This window comes from Aotus nancymaae, unplaced genomic scaffold, assembly GCF_030222135.1.
Source record: "Aotus nancymaae isolate 86718 unplaced genomic scaffold, 86718_ANA_hifiasm-v0.15.2.pri h1tg000043l, whole genome shotgun sequence".
In the NCBI taxonomy this organism is placed as follows: Eukaryota; Metazoa; Chordata; class Mammalia; order Primates; family Aotidae; genus Aotus; species Aotus nancymaae.
Genome location: NW_026988457.1, coordinates 13,652,985 through 13,669,735, shown reverse-complemented (window position 1 = coordinate 13,669,735; position 16,751 = coordinate 13,652,985). Strand labels below are relative to the sequence as shown.

Sequence of the window (16,751 nt, the reverse complement as noted above, 5' to 3'; positions counted from 1 at the left end):
GTGCTCTTGAGATGTAACCCCCTCCCGGGTCTCCACCTGCAATCTTCACTGTTTTTTCTGCTCAGCGAGTTGAGCATGTGCATTGTGCAGAGATGGGCTTCGAGGGAAGAACAGGAGGCCTAGGGCACAGGCTACATTTTCATTCACCTGGGGCTCTGCTGTCACATGGTTTGAGAGCTCATCTCTAAAACTCTGGTATAGAAAATGTGCCTCTGCCTGTGAATAGTTGCATGAGTAAATTTAGGTGAGGTGACTTGGGAACCAGTGGGAAGGGATCATTACTATAAAAGGCAGATCCTCCATTTCTCTTCCCTTCCCAAAAATCCATGCTTCCTCTCACTTGGCTAGCTCTGCTGAGGGTGCTTGGAAAATTTTTTTTTATTCATTTATTTATTTATGTATTTATTTTCTTGAGACAGAGTGTCACTCTGTTGCCCAGGCTGGAGTGCAGTGGCACCATCACAGTTTACTGCAGCCTCAACCACCTGGGTTCAAGCAATCTTCTCATCTCCGCCTTCCCAGTAGCTGGGGCTACAGATGTGCACTACCACACCCAGCTAATTTTTGTATTTTTGTGTTTTTTTGTAGAGACAGGGTTTTGCCATGTTGCTCAGGCTGGTGTTGAACTCCTGAGCTTAAGCGATCCGCCAGCCTCAACCTCCCAAAGTGCTGGGATTACGGACGTGAACCACTGTGCCTGGCTGGAGAATGTTTTTGATGGGTGGAAAATTTTTCAGGGTTGACTTAGAGGACCCTTACACAAAAGGCACCAAAGCAGGAAGCAAATAAAAGTGCACATCCACTTTTCTGTTCCAGAAAAGATGAATTATGTCTGACTATAGCTGACGGAAAAATCCTTTCATTTTCAAATGTATGAGGGACACACTAGCTCCCTTCAGAAAGGAACTCACACTTCCGTGGCCTAAGACAATAGAAGCTGGATCCTCGTCCTCCATCAGCCTGATGTGGTGCTCCTGGTGAGCATACGGCTCGCTTTCACATGGTGATTCAGATACTCAGGCTCCTTCTATCCTGCAGACCTGCCATCCCTAGTGCCTCAAAGTTCCCTGCACCCAAACTGCAGAGAGGAAGAAAGAGTATGGCCAAAACCCACCCACTTCTTAAAAGCCCAATACCAGAAGTGACACACATCTCTCTACTTCCATCCCACTAACAAGAATTCATCACGTGGTCATATCTGGATAGAAAGAAGGCTGGATATAAACTTTGTTCCTGTTGGGACAGCAACAATTCTACACCGTGGAAAGGGATGCTTAAATTTTTAGTAAATAGTTGTGTACGTAACATGTATGCCTGTTAATATATAGTTTTATTTCTTTTTACCTATTTCACCTCTCTCTAACATGAGTTCCGTAAGAGCAGGGATTTTGTCTTGTTCACTGGAGAATCCCCAGATAGCGGTGATGCCTGAACTGTGTGAAGGAGTTATCCAGGTGCAGAGGCTAGAGAGAGGCAAGCCATGCTGTGGGGGGTGGATGGCAGGAAGTGTCAGGTGTGTTATGTTCTGAGTGTTGCAGTCATCTGCTATGGCAAGAGAGGAGTGGAATCTGGGACAGGGCGTGGCAGACCCTGAATGGGCAGGGCTCTGGCCTCACAGTAAGGCATTGAAATGAGTCCTTAAACATGACAGGACCCAGAAACTCCACTCCTAGCTAGTTACACAAAACAAACGCAAACATAGGCCCACACAAAAACCTGTACACAAGTGTTAATAGCAGCACTATTCATAATTGCCAAAAAGCAGAAGCAACCACTATGTTCACCAGCTGAGGAACGGATAAACAAAATGTGGCATAGCAATGCAATGAAATGCCAATCAGCCTTGACAAATAATAAAATACAGATATATTTTACAGCTCAGACTAGCCTTGAAAACATTGTGCTAAATGAAAGACACCAGACACAAAAGACTGCATATTGTGTGATTCCACTCATAAAATACGCAGAATAGGCAAACCCGTGGAGGAAGAAGTGCATTAGTGGTTGCCTGGGGTTGGGGAGAGGAAGGTTGGGGAGTGAGTGCTAATGGATGAAGGGTTTCTTTTCTGAAGTGAAAATGTGGAATTAGCTAATGGTGATGATTGCACAACTGAGTGACTACAATAAAGACAACAGAATCGTATACTTTATTTTTTGAGATAGGGTCTCTCTCTGTCACCCAGGCTCAACAATGGTATGATCTCAGCTCACAATAGCCTAGATTCCTGAGTTCATGCCATCCTTCCACCTCAGCCACCTGAGAAGCCGGGACTACCTGTGTGCATGACCACGCCCGGCTAACTTTTGTATTTTTTGTAGAGACGGGGTTTCCCCGTGTTGCCCAGGCTGGTCTCCAATTCCTTGTCTCAAGCGATCCACCCACCTAGGCTTTCCAAAGTGTTGAAATTACAGGTGTGAGCCACTGCACCCGGCCTGAATTGTACACTTTTCAAGGCTGGACTCTGTGATATGTGCATTATATCTTAATGAAGATATTCAATGAAGCTGTTTTAAAATCTGTCTGTAAGCCAATGGGAAAGCATGAAAGGGTTTTAAGCAGGTGATGGTGATGCTGTTAGGTGTCACACTGGTGGTGATGTCATCAGCGGATTCAGCAGTGAGGAGAGCAGAGACTGGTGACCGGGTGGGACCTAACCCAGAGCTGAGCTAAGGCAGGGGTGGCTGGGATGGAGAGAGCTCGTGGACTTAAGACATGACAGGAAGATGGAGGCAAGGGGACGTGATGGTAGACTTGGTGACAGCTCCACATTTTTACCAATGGGGTTGAGCTGGGCTGGTGAGTGGCTGGGTGAGGGGAACTCTCCTGCTGGGTTAATGCCGGGTCAAAGGTGGAAAAAATAGAGAAAGCACAGAACCAGCTTAGCCGCTCTCCCTGTAAAACCCCATCGACCAAGCTGGGCAAGCAAAACCTGCATGGGAAATAAGCAGGCCTGCTTCTTGTCTGATTGTGTGCATCTGAGGAGTTGCTGGGTTGGTCATGCTGCCGGCTCAGGGATCCACCTCCTGGGAGTTTGTCTTTTCAGCACCAGAACATGAAGCAAGTTTTCAAGGTTCTTGCCTCACCTGTTCCAGCAGCGGTGCCACTCCTAGCAATCTGGGTTGTGCAATGTTGGCTGCTGGCTGTGGGGCTCCTTGACATTTGGTCATTAAAAAAAATTAATAAATAATTGCACACATTGAAAAGCTACTTTTGTATTCTCTGGATGTCTCCCACTGAAGGAGAGGGTGATATTTTGCAAGTTAGTTTCCCAGGTTGCAAGAACCTTGGAAATTTTCTCCATGTTTTGGTGCTAAAAAGGCAAACTCCTTAGAGGTTATTTCTTTCTTATTTCATTTTATTTCACTTTTTAATAGAGATGGAGTCTTGCTATATTGCCCAGGCTGGTCTTGAACTCCTGGCTTCAAACGATCTTCCCATCTGCAATCCTCCCACCTTAGTCTCCCAAAGTGTTGGGATTATAGTCACGAGCCACTGAGCTCAACTAAGAAGGTGACTTCATTACCTGATTAATGATTCAGCTAATGAATTTGGTTCCTGCCAAATTTGATATCCTGTCCTATACCAAACTCTACAACTCAGGTGGGTTGTGCAAACACCTCTCTGCAGCAGGGATCAAGGAATGTAGAATGGACAGAACATGGTCAGTGTCCTCAGGAAGCTCACAGGCTGGTGGGAGAGAAAGACTCTGAGGCAGCTGGGTGTGAGGTTATGGAAATGTGGTAACAGAGGCCTATGAGGCGCATCCAGCCTGGGAGGCGGGGAGTGGCCTCGGCCAGCTTGCGGTCTGTGGGGTCATGAGGCTGGCCTTGCAGCCATTATCTCATGCCATAACTTCTCTTGGGTGGGAGAACACAGTGGGCATTGCAGACCTGACCTGGAAGGCAGGGGAGGAGGAGCTGGGATGTCGGGGAAACCCCAAAGAAGAATTTTCAGGTAAAATCCCAAGATGAGAGGACAGGAAAGTCCAATCTAGAGTTACTTTTGGGGGATATTGACTATGAAAGGCTCCAAAATGAGCCTCTGATGGTACTAATATTCTATGTTTTGATTAAGGTAGTGGTTGCCTAATGTGTGTGTGTGTGTGTGTGTGTGTGTGTGTGTATCTTGAGGGCTATCAAAAAACAAGACAAAACACAACTCTAGAACTGCTAAGACAACTGGATTATTCATTACATTTTTTCTACAACATAAAAAAATTATTCACCTTGTATTTTCCATTTTCAAGTGCTTTCATCTTTGTGATCTCATTCATTTCTCTTAAAACTCAGATTAACTAGGACACATATTTTATGCCAGAAACTCAAGTTGAATTAGATTAGATAACTTGCCCCAAATCTTAAAAAATACCAGAGCCAGGATTTGAGGGAGTTGACCTAGCTCCTAGTCCAGGTTTATCTCATTATTCCAAGCTAGTCTAAAAACCAGAAGTCATTAATTTCATATTCTAACTGCAGGACTTTAAGATCACATTTTGTGCCAAGAGGGCCCCAAGAAGCATCTCTTACCTGCTTCTAACACAAACTCCCTTCAACTCAGTTCATCGAAGCCTCTATCTACCATGTGTCCCTGGCAACATAGCATGGGCACAGCAGCCACACCTTCCAACACCTCCTGGTCTAGTGGAGGAAACAGGGTGTGTGCTAACCTGGGCATGGTGGAAGCAGGTATGACGCAGGTGCTATGCAGGAGATCCGAGGCGATGTGACGGCAAATGAGGCAGCCATGGCTTCAGCTGACATTAATCTCATCCCTTTTTTTTTGAAAAGGAGTCTCGCTCTGTCACCCAGGCTGGATTGGAGTACAGTGGCCCGATCTCGGCTCACTGCAACCTCTACCTCCTGGGTTCAAGCGATTCTCCTGCCTCATCCTCCCGAGTAGCTGGGATTACAGGCGCATGCCACCACACCTGGCTAATTTTTTTGTATTTTTAGTAGAGATGGGGTTTCACCATGTTGGTCATGCTGGTCTCGAACTCCTGACCTCGTGATCGGCCCACCTTGGCCTCCCAAAGTGCTGGGATTACAGGCGTGAGCCACCGCAGCCGGCCAGGATACTCAGCTATCTAGAGGACTTAGCTGGGCAGCTGCCACACACAGCTATCCCTGTGGCTCAGCTCCTGCATTTCCCGTGGCCCAGCCTGGGAAGCTGAGGAAGCCCTGGCACTTTACCCAGCTCCTTCTTGGGAAGGCGTGTGTTAACTATGGTGACATTGACCCTGGTTCCTTCTGAGGTTGTCCGGTATTGGCTAGAAGATGAGGGAAAACACTGGATTTCATTGACAAGGGGCAAGGCTCTGAGATTTCTGCCTGATCAAAGTCCCAAGGAGGGCAGCCTTTGAGCCTGAATGGCAGGAGATCAGCTGACCCGGATCTTTCCATGGGGGCTGCTAGTATGAAAGAAAGAGCATGTGCCTAACCGCAGTGAGACCAGGTGCGGGCTGGCTCTGCCGTTCACCACTGCCGTCACCCAGATCTTCCTCTCCTCGTCTGTTGCCTGGGGATAATAATGCCTGCCTCACAGGGCTGCTGTGAGAATGAAATGAGAGCTCCCATGTGAAATGCCTCACGCAGGCTGCTGTTACCCATTGGTATTGCATTCCCGCCATGAGGAGATGGTCAGAGCTTCTCTAAAAGCTGGTGTGGATTCCTTTGGCATCGCATTCACATAAACATCCCTCTTTGGGCCGCCCTAGTTGAAAATGACTTCATGCTCCTTAAGTGCTAGACTTGTCTATTTAAATCCCAGCACAGGATGTCTTTGCCCTCAGAAACCCATGTGAGCTCTGAGGCGATCGTGCTGCCCAGAAAGGGGTGCATTTCACGTGACAGTCACCTCATTCCACAGCATTGAAGAGACAGAGCCGAAACAGTGATGTTAGGTGATTCCAGGCCACATTCTCATTTTTAGCCTGCGCTGCAGCCTCCAGGCACAGAGGCGCCAGCTCATGCAGTTCCACCATAGAAGTGGCATTTGGTTCCCTAAAGTAGAAGAGCTCAAGAGGCGCACAGTGAGGAACAGAGACCTGGGTGGAGCAGCCACAGGACAGGAAAAGCTGACGGGCTCCCAGGCCCAACCTCTGCCTTCAGAAAGGGACTTCCCTATGCCCTTTAGAGCAAATGGTAATCTATCCTTTCGAAATGAAAAAGCCACAGGAGCAAGCAAATTCAACCCTCCCACACACTCCCCACCATACAAGCATCTCCAACTTAGATGTCTTGTGTTACCCCTTAACCCTGGGGTCGCTTCCTTGGTATGAAAAGCAGGTGACCTTTATTTTTTGATTGAGATGGGGAGCCTGTTGCCCAAGCTGGAGTGCAGGGGCACCAACATGGCTCACTGCAGCCTCAAACTCCTGGGCTCAAGCAATTCTCCTGCCTCAGCCTCCTGAGTAGCTGGGGCTACAGGTGCATGCTACCACACCTAGCTAATTTTTTAATTTTTCTGTAGAGATAGGGTCTCACTTTGTTGCCCAGACTGGTCTCAAACTCCTGGCCTCAAGCAATCCTCTCACCCCGGCCCCCTCAAAATGCTGGGATTACAGGCGTGAGCCACCACACCTGGCCAGGTGACCGTTTTTGAGTAGCATTAAATTGCCATTCAGTCTTTTGTTCTCCAGCCTGCAAAACTGCAGCCCTCTTTGAAATAAGAGGTCTTATTACCCAACCCCTCCATCTCCACATTTTCCATGTCTCTTCCTGGCTTGTGCAGCCAGTAAGAGACTCAGGAAGTAAGTGTTTAATCTCTAAGGGAAGAAACGTAAGCCAGGTGTCTATCATCTTAGGAGAAATAAAGTAGTGATTGTCTAGCGTGGAATCTTAATTATCAGGAGAAAATGCTAATCTGACCTTTCGGATCATGTGAATGCATCTGTCTCTTTTTTCTTGCCAGGAGAAACAAAAATACAGTTTGCCTTTAAAAACAGGATTTAATACAGCAGGAGCTGAATTCTGGACCTAAAGATGAGGTGGGATTGAAAAAGCAGAATTCACATGCAGGAAAATTAGCTAATTTGGATATCTCAGGATCACAAATTACAAACAACTGTGTGCAGTCCGGCTCAACTTGAAAACCCACCATTGAGCAGCTTGCCAAAAAGGAGCAATTTCTTTACTTTCTCAATCCAGATTTTAAAGTGTTTAAAGGATCTAGCTTTTGTTTTCCCGTGTGCCTTGGGACCCACGGGGCCATGTCCCCGATCTGCTTTGTAACCTCTGCGGCTCTAATCTTAGCACAATGGGCTTCCTTGGATCAAGGTGACCTCCCTGCACAAGTGTTTTTCTTGCCTGCATGCTCCTGGTTCCCTGGCCTCTGACCTTATGCAACCTCTCTTATCTGTGTGCACGTGCTTGGTAAGGGAACGGCCCTCTGGAAACAGCTAATCTCTCAGTTGGTCCTCGGTCCTTGAGATTATGGCAGTGGATTATATTTTGGGTTTGTGGAGCTATTTTCCCCATGGCACATTCATGTCCCTGATTTCACCTTCCTGAAACGTTTTTGTTTGAGAGATGCAAGTTTCAATGTTTCATCACTTAATCCTTTGGTCCCAGCCTCAGTTTTCTTGTCTCTGAAATGAGGAAGCTTAACTAGAATGAGGTGTTTTTGGATCAGCGCATTAGAGGCAGTGCTGGGATCAGGCACTAGCCACTCTTGAGTTTGGAAGATGTGCTGCCAACTCACTTTCCAGAAGGATCCTGAACCTCATTCTGCTCTAGGTTTGCTTTCCTTCACGTCTGCTTACCTCACAGAAACCTCCCAAAAATCTCATCCTGTTTCCCAAATTCCTCTCTACTGCCCAAGTTAGCTCAGGAACTTACTCCACATTCCTGCTTTCCTGAGACAGGGGAGACCCTCCCTCAGAATCCCTTCCATGGCGGCGGGCGACACTGCTGTGCCTTCCCCACCCAGGGCTCTCAGGGCTTCCTTCCTGGAGCTCCAGGCCTCACCCTCAAGACACCCTCAAGGAAAGGGTCACATTCTGGTCCTGCCCCTCCCAGACCTGTTCTTGGCTGGGTGGGGGCTTCCTTTGGCTCTGAAGCCATAGCCAAGCCCTGAGTCTTCTGGTTCCAGAATAGGCTTTGGCTCTGGGCCTAAGTCAGCAGGTCACGCACCTCCCAGGAGCCCAAGGTAATGGGCCTTTCCCATGTGCTGCAGTGCTGCATGAAACCCCAGTTAGGAAGGTGATCCTGTTCTGTAATGTTGACAAACAAGGGTGAGTCTCCAGGGGCCAGCGTGCTGTTGCCAGCAGGCCAGTCTGGTGAGTGGTTCAACACTGGATCATCTGGGGGGCCCTGCCTTCTCCTACAGGTCTGCCAATCAAGACCTTTATGTTTGTCTTCTGTTCCCTCTAATTCATCACACACATACACACATGGGCACACTTGTACATACACAGACAAGTGCACACACATGCACATGCCCACAGCATGTCAGCACAGAGCTGTCCTCAACGTGACTCGGAAGACTTTGCTGACTTAGAGTCTTTGAGTTCTAAGAAAAGGTACTGACACAGGGTAAGAATCAGGGTTACCCCCTTTCCTCCACTGCCGTTAGGGGTACCTGGAGTTCTACCATTAGATATTCATTCCTTTTGGCCTCAAAGTTCTTTGAGTCTTCAGAGGCCCCTTCTCCTCGAGTAAGTTATAAATAGCTGGGGGAGGGGCTGTCATGGGCCTCCAGCACCAGGGTGGTCTCTGGATTAATTTCTCAGACACTTTGGTAGAGTGGGAACAAAGTCCTGGAGATGGGGAAGCAAAAAAGACCTGCATGAGGAGGGTGACCAGGCAAGGGGACAAGGCCAGGATGCATCCCACAGACACTGTGTCATGGCCAGCCTACCTGGGCTGTAGAAGGGGTGGGAAGTTTCTCATTCATTCGATGGACATGGACTGAGCGCCTACTACGTACCAGGCACCATGCTTGCTGCTGGAGATGTGATGGCAAGCCACGAGGTTCCTGTCATCGTGGGGTTTATGATCCAGGTACAGGAGGGTAGGGAGACGTTAACCAAAACATCACAATACTGGACCCGCCATTGCAAACCAGGATGAGTGCAGTGAGTGCACTGAAGGAAGGTTCTGCGAGAATGCAGCACCAACAAACCCATCTAGACGGATCTGGAAGACTGAGAAAGTGATGCTTGAGCTGATCCTAAAGAAGCAGAATTAACTAGAAAGACAGAACAGAGTGGACATTCCAGGCAGAGGGAACTGGGTGTGCAAAGGCCCTGCAATGGAGCCACCTAACGCTGCCATTGTGGGTAGTCATAATCCTTAACCTTCAGTAAACCCTGAATTTGAAGAAAAATGTTCCTTTCTAAAAATGTACTTCCCTTTCCCTTTCCCTTCGACTCACTCCAGCACTTGATACCGAGCCATGCAGAGAAGGTGAGTTGTACAGGAGAAAGCCTTAAAAAAAAAAAAAAAAAAAAAAATTGCAGACAGCAGCTATGACAGCCGTTTCCTGTTTGGTGTCTGTCACCACAAACCTTCTTAGTCAAATAAATTAACACAGGAAAACATTTTGGAGAAGGGTGTGGAAGAAACACATACTGAAAAACCAAGAAAAATTCCATCTATTTTTCAGAGAAGAGCTGCAAGTCTGAGGACAGGGCCAGAGCCCACCCACTATAGGAACTGAACAGATCCCAGGTTGTTTAGTCCCATTAATTTGGAGGAATCTGAGGCCCAGGGAGTGGAAGGGATCCAGTTCACCGCAGGGCTGGGGCCTGCACCCCATCTCCTGGCCCTGTGTCCCATGATTTTTCTCTGCCTCACTCCCTGTGGTTGCATTAGACCAGATCTGCCACTTTCTTCTATCAGACAAGGAACAATGGGGCTAGAACTGCCCTCTGCAACCACCGTAGGCAAAGCTTAATTTTACCCTGGGCACAGGAGCCCAATGTCCTTGTGGTATGAAAAGGAGGAGGAGGAGTGCCAGACACTTTTCCTTTTCTATATTTGATCATTGCAATGACCCTAGGAGACAGTGACTCACACCCACACTTTACAAATGAGGAAACAGAGCCTCTGAGAGGTTAAAGAGTTTGCTCAAGCTCATCCAGCTACTACATGGCAGAGCTGGGATTTGAACCCTGTCTAGCCTGAAAACTCATACTTTATCCTCATTTCCTCAGCCCATACTCAGGGGGATGTTCCCATGGAGAAGTCTCCTCAGGAGTCCCAACCTTGACTAATTGCCAATGGGCTACCCATCACCCCTGACTGCCCCTCAGTTCAGACATGCCTTCTCACATGTAGAATGTGCAATGTTGCCCGCCTGTATCATGATTCCCCAAGGAAAAGGTATTCATTGGTTCTTCTGCTTCACTCTGGAGGCCGGCTGATGTATAACTATTTGGGCTGACACTAGAGCTTCTTATCTCTGGGTGTGTGCAGTATTTGTCATTTTGTTTTGCTTTAGCCATTCCTCCTAGAAGTTAGAACAGAGAATTTCCAAACTCAAAAACATGCCAGCTTTGCATGCACAATATTCTACCAGCTTTGCATATACAATATCCAGTCTCGTTCTGTCCCAGAAAGACCCACTAGCTGACACTCTCCAGATAATAATCAGGCAGTTTGTAAGGCCATGGTCTCAGCACTCAGATCTTGGAGGAAGGGAAGTGCAACAGACCCCACTGGAGTGAGGTTATCTATAAGAACATTTCCCGAGGCATGTTCCAAGCAACACTAATGACACTGTGGACTATTGGTAGATTTTTCATCAACAAACAAAACCAAAACCAAGAAAAGACCGGATATCTTAGCTGCAGGATTTCTCAAAGCCTTCAATATGCTGTGGCAGAGATGCCTAGTTGTTCTCCAATAGTCATTCTCTTCCTCTTTCTTTAATAATGAAACTCTTACATTTTAGCTGAACACGTATCTTCCAGTTAGAGATTTTTTCCTGGCCTCCCTTTCAGCTGGGAGTAAGATCTAAACAAGGGGATGTGAGCAGAAGTGATATGTCTCTTCTAGTCTCGTTGTTTAAAGAAATAAACCTGTGCTTGACTTGCCATTTCTCCTTTCTAGGAGCTGGGATGTAAATGTGATGACAAGATCAGGAGCAGCCATTCTGAACCAGAAAGCCACCCACTCAGCCCTGTAATAATCATCTCTAGATTGTTAGAAAAAAACTTCCATCTTCTTTGAACCACTATATCTTGAGGTCTTTGATCCAGAATTTAGACTGGCCCCTAAGTAACGTATGCACTAATATACATAATGAGTCTCTAAGTGGAACACATAGCAGGCAGCATCTCAAGCACATATGACCTTAGCAGCAATTTTTGAAAAACGAGTTAGGACTGTGCTTCTTGAAACATACGTTGGGAGACTCTGAAAATATTTTTTCCAACATTCCCAGAGCCCCAAACTGCGACTGCGTCCACAGCCGACTTGTTCCTAACTTATTATCCAAATAAACTTATGGAGTACAAACTACCCTCCTACACACACACACATACACACACACACACACATTTATATAAAGGGATCCATTTCTTTTCCCAAAACCACTGACCTTCTCTTCACAACAGGCTACAAAGCTTCACACCCCACACTTCTGACTTGGGGAGTCCAGATCCCAGGAGCTCATAAAGAAACAGTAGCCAAACACAGTTAGATCTTCCATTCCAGAAGAGACTAACAATAAAAATTACAGTGAAAATTAATAGCTGCTAGTGCCATGATGAAAAAAAATTGTCCAAAGCAAATATAAGTTCCCAAGCATGAATAAGAACCAGATCCAGGTAATGGAAAAATTAAGTTTCGAAAACAAGTCAAGAGCTTATTTGATTTACAAAGAAATTCCCACAAGTAACATATTTTATGGTAAAAATCTGAAAGCTTTTCCTCTAAGATCAGGAGCAGAATGAGGTTGTGTCATCTCACCACTTCTTTTCAATACTGTACTGGAAGTTCTAACCAGGTTAAGAAGAGAAGAGAAATAAATAAAGGCATTCAGATTGTAAAGGAAGAAGTAAAATTATTTCTATCCACAAATAATATGTGTATAGAATCCACACACCCACCCACACCAAAATAAAATTTATTAGAATTAATAAATACGTACAACAAGAGTATAGAATACAAGATCAGTATACAAAAATCAATGGTATGTCTATATGTTAGCAATGAAAAATCTGAAAATAAAGTCAAGAAAACAGTTCCATTTAAAATACCATCAAAAATGAATAAATTTAACAAATGATATGCAAAATAAAACTACAAAACATAGTTGGAAAAAAGTTAAAAGACCTAAATTAATTGAAAGGCCTAAATTAATTGCAAGAAAGATTTAATATTGTTAAGATGGCAATACTCACAAAACTGATCTATAAATTCAATGCAATTTCTGTGAAAATTGTTTCTACTTTTTTTTGCAGAAATAAATAAACTGATACCAAAATTAATATGGAGGCCAGGTATGATGACTCACGCCTTTAATCCCAACACTTTGGGAGGCCAAGGCTTGGTCACTCAAAGCCAGGAGTTTGAGACCAGCCTGGGCAACAAAGCAAGACCCCCATCTCTACAAAAATAAAATAAAATAAATAAGTTAAATAAGATTTATATGGAAATGCAGGGACCCAGAACAGCCAAAATAATCTTGCAAAAGTTTCAACCTTGCTACAAAGCTATGGAAATCAAGACTGGGTCTATAAAGATAGATGTATAGATCAATAGAATAGAATTAAGCATCCATAAATAAACCTATGAATAGTCAATTAATTTTCAACAAAGGTACCAACACAGTTCAGTGGGAAATTGTCTTTTTAATAAATAGTTCTATGATAACTGGATATTCACATGCAAAAGAACCAAGTTAGACCTCATCTCATTCCATATACAAAAATTGACACAAAGTGCATCAGTGACCTAATGTAAAAGCTAAACTGTAAAACTCATAAAACGTAGGAGTAACTCTTTGTAACACTGAATCAGGTAACAGTTTCTTAGATATGATATCAAAAGCACAAGCAATAAAATAAAAAATAAATGAGACCATCAAAATTTAAAACTTTTGTGTTTCAAAGAACAAAAAAGTGATGACAACCAACAAAATATGAGAAAATATTTGCAAATTATGTTTCTGCTAAGAAACTTGTATCCAGAATACATTGTAAACTCCTACGACTTAGCCAGTAACAGTGGCTCATGCCTGTAATACTAGCACTTTGGGAGGCCAAGGCAGATAGATTGCTTGAGCCCAGGAGTTAGAGACCAGCCTGGGCAACATGGCAAAATTTCGTCTGTACAAAAAAAAATTAGGCGGGTATGGTGTCATGCACCTGTAGTTCCAGCTACTCAGGATGCTGAAGTGGGAGGATCACTTGAGTCTAGGAGGCTGAGGCTGCAGTGAGTCGTGATGGCACTACTGAACTCCAACCTGGACAACAGAGTGAGACCCTGTCTCAAAACAAAAAAAGAAAAGAAAAGAAAGCTCCTATAACTAAACATTAAAAAGACAACCTAGAGAGAGGTGGAGCAAGATGGAATAGAAAGCTCCACAGGTTGTCACCCCACACAAGGACACCAATTTAACAACTATCTACACAAAGAAAAACACCCAAAAATCAAGTACCCAAAAATCAAGTGAGCACTCACAGTACCTGGTTTTAACTTCATATCACTGAGCGAGGCACTGAAACCAGCAATTGTGAGGCATTGACTTCAGTGCTACCCTTGTTATAACAGAGAGCAAAACCAGACCAAAGTAAGCAGATGCCTGCCCACAGAGGGAATGCTGAAACCCTAGACGGAGGGGAATCTCTGATCCCAGCAGTCTGAACCTGAGTTCCCGCAAGCCTCATCACCTTGGACTAAAGTACTCTGGAGCCCCAGGTACACTTGAAAGGCAGTCTAGGTCTTAAGGATTGCAACACCTAGGCAACTCCTAGGGATAAACTGGGCCCAGAGACAGTGGACTGGGGGAGCATGTGACCTACTGAGACACCAGCTGGAGTGTCTAAGGGAGTGCTGGCATCATCCCCACACACACACCCCAGGTTGCATAGCTCATGGCTCCAAAAGTGACCCCTTCCTTTTGCTTGAGGAGAGGAGATGGAAGAGTTGGGAGGACTTTGTCTTTCATCTTGGATACCAGATCAGCCACAGCAGGATAGGGCACCGGTCAGAGTCATGAGGCCCGCGTTCCAGGCCCTTACCCCTGGACATTTCTAGCCATACCCTGGGCCACAAGAGAACCTGCTGCCTTAAAGGAAAGGACCCAGTCTCAGCAAGATTCGTCACCTGCTAGCTGAAGAGTCCTTAGGTCCTGAATAACCAGCAGTGATACCCAGGTACAAGGTCGAAGGCCTTAGGTGAGACACTGAGCCTCGCTGGATTCAGGTGAGACTCAGCACTTTCCCAGCTCCGGTGGCTATGGGGCAAGATTCCTGCTTGAAAAAAGTGGAGGAAAAAGTAAAGGGAACTTTGTCTTGCAACTTAGATATCAGCTCACCCACAGTGGGATAGAGAACAGGCAGGCTCTTGGGATTCCTGATTCCAGGACTTGGCTATTGCATGGCATTTCTCGGCCTGTCCTGGGCTAGAGGGGAGTCCGCTCCTCTGAAAGGTGAGTCCCAGCCATGCAGCATTCACCAAAATTAAAAAATTGAAATATAACATCAACCATCTTCTCTGACCACAATAAAATAAAACTAGAAATCAATAATAAGAGAATTTTGAGAACTATACAAATACATGGAAATTAAACAATATGTCATGAATGACCAGTGTGCCAATGAAGAAACTAAGAAGAAAATTGAAAAATTTCTTGAAACAAATGATAATGGAAACATAATATACCAAAACCTATGGGATACAGCAAAAGCAATACTAAGAAGGATATTTATAGCTATGAGTCCCTACATCAAAAAAGAGGAAAAAACAAATATATAACCTAAATATGCATCTTTTTTTTTATTTTCTTTTTTTGAGTTGGAGTTTTGCTCTTGTTACCCAGACTGGAGTGCAATGGCATGATCTCAGCTCACTGCAACCTCCACCTCCCAAGTTCAAGCGATTCTCCTGCCTCAGCCTCCTGAGGAGCTGGGATTACAGGCATCCACCACCACGTTTGGCTAATTTTTTTGTATTTTTAGTAGAGATTGGGTTTCACCTTGTTGGCCAGGCTGGTGTTGAACTCCTGAACTCAGGTGAGCCACCTGCCTCGGCCTCCCAAAATGCTGGGATTACAGGTATGAGCCGCCACACCCAGCCACAATGCATCTTAAAGAACAAAAAAAGCAAAAACAACCCAAACCCAAAATTAGTAGAAGAAAAGAAATAATAAAAACCAGAGCAGAAATAAATGAAATTGAATGAAGAAAACAATACAAAAGATCAATGAAATGAAAAGTTGTTTTTTTGAAAACTTAAAATAGACAAGCCTTTAGCTAGAGTAACTAATTAAAGAAGAGAGAAGAGCCAAGTAAATAAAATCAGAGAATGAAAAAGAAGACATTACAAATGATACTGAAGAAATTCAAAGGATTGTTAGTAGCTCCTATGAGCAATTATATATCAATAAATTGGAAAATCTAGAAGAAATGGACACATTTCTAGACATAGACAACCTACCAAGATTGAACCATAAAGAAATTTAAAATATGAACAGACAGTAACAAGATCAAAGCTATAAAAAAAAAGTCTCTCAGTAAAGGAAAGCCCAGAACCCAATGGCTTCACTGCTGAACTCTACCAAACACATTTTAAGAAGAACGAATACTGCTCCTCATACAATGCTAGGTCCCCCTGCCCCAGCCATGGCCACACTCAGGGTCCAGCCTGAGGACCAAGCCAAGGTCTGGCCTTAGAGGAATCCAGGTCAGGCCCTGCATAACCCTAAGGGAACTGCTCTCAAATGAACTGGCCTTAAAGCCAGGTTTCTGAAGGGATGCCTGTGCCCCACAGGTGAATGTGTTTCACGAAGACCTCTGTACCTAGAGAGAACCTGCTCAGGAGCTATTTCCCCAAGAAGATTTCTGAGCTGGATGCATTTTTAAAGGAGCCAGCTCTCAATGAAGGCAACCTGAGCAATCTGAAGGCCCCATTGGACATCCCAGTGCCTGATCCAGTCAAGGAGAAAGAGAAAGAGGAACAGAAGAAACAGCAGGAAAAGGAAGACAAGGATGACAAGAAGAAAGGGGAAGTTGAAGACAAAGGTCCTCCTTGTGGTCCAATGAACTGCAATGAAAAGATCACGGTCCTTCTGCAGTGCTTGAAGCCTGAGATCAAGGATGTCACTGAGCAGCTCAACCTGGTCACCACCTGGTTGTAACTGCAGATACCTCGGATTGAGGATGGGAACGATTTTGGAGTGGCTGTCCAGGAGAAGGTGTTTGAGCCGATGACCAGCTTCCACACTCAAATCTCCATTTCTCTGAGCGTGGTGATGCAGTGACTAAAGCAGCCAAGCAGCCCCACGTGGGTGATTATTGGCAGCAGGTGCAAGAGCTGGATGAAGCAGAGTACCAGGACATCCAGCTGATGGTCATGGAGATCCAGAGTGCTTATGCTGTGCTATATGACATCATCCTGAAAAACTTAGATAAGCTCAAGAAGCCCAGGGGAGAAACAAAGGGAGTGATCTATTGAGAGCCCTCTTTCCCATTCTGTGATGGGCACAGCAGAGACCTTCCTGCTTTTTTACTGGGGGATCCAGACTTTCCCCAAATGCTTTTCCGAATGGCTTTGGAAAACAGTTTGACAGTTTCTCAGAAAGT

At 45.2% G+C, this 16,751-nt stretch overlaps 1 pseudogene; it reads left to right on the top strand.

Moving 5' to 3' along the window:
- The first annotated feature begins 1,424 nt into the window (after positions 1 to 1,424).
- LOC105734066 (proteasome activator complex subunit 1-like) lies at positions 1,425 to 16,623 on the top strand (annotated as a pseudogene).
- Positions 16,624 to 16,751: the final 128 nt, after the last annotated feature.